The following is a 733-nucleotide window of genomic DNA, read 5'->3' as shown; positions in this document are numbered from 1 at the left end:
GAGTCTCGCTTACTCATCCTGGAAGTCTGGCCCAGGGCCTTGCCCGAGTCACCTCTACCTCCCTGGAAGGTCCTACAGGTGTGCCTGCTGCCTAGTCAACGCCCAGTCCCAGGAGCCAATGCTTAAAAGCTAAGCTTGGATTTTGAGGGGGTCGCCTGAGCTGGGCAGTGCAGGCTGAGCCCACAGAGACGGGCAGGAGAGTGGACAATACTCACAGCCAGAGGGCAGCGAGCGAGGATCCAGGAGAGCGGGGCCTGCGCAGCTCAGTCTCTGGGGCAGGGCTGGGCGTCTCTGCTGCCTGTGAGAGGGGCAGGCCTTCGCTGGGCTCTAAGTAGGCAGCCCAGGAGGGAGGGGACTCACTTGTTTTCAGCAGCGTAGGGGGGCGGGAAGCTGAACTGGCTTGAGGGAACAATAGCTTGTGCTCAGAGCAATGTCTTTTCCTAGAGAGCTCTGTTGCTCTCAGGGAGGGAGGCTGTGGGGAGACCCGCTGAGAGGAGGGCTCATTTACAGAGGACTGGTGATAGCCAAGCAGGCCTGCAGGAAATGACCACCCCACCATTGTCTATCACCACTTAGCTGCTTTGGGCCTGGATCAATGGTACCGAAACCCTGCATGGCGGTGCTGTCCAATACAGTAGCGAGGTGGCCTAATAATGACCACGAATCTTTTGCTTGCACTTGAAAGGCCAGTTCCTTGTTTGCACGACCTGCATCGTGGTGAGTAGGCAGAGCA

The sequence above is a fragment of the Echinops telfairi genome, unplaced genomic scaffold, assembly GCF_000313985.2.
Source record: "Echinops telfairi isolate 266 unplaced genomic scaffold, ASM31398v2 ScPeMD7_7420;HRSCAF=8458, whole genome shotgun sequence".
In the NCBI taxonomy this organism is placed as follows: domain Eukaryota; kingdom Metazoa; phylum Chordata; class Mammalia; order Afrosoricida; family Tenrecidae; genus Echinops; species Echinops telfairi.
Note: the sequence above shows the minus strand (reverse complement) of the source record.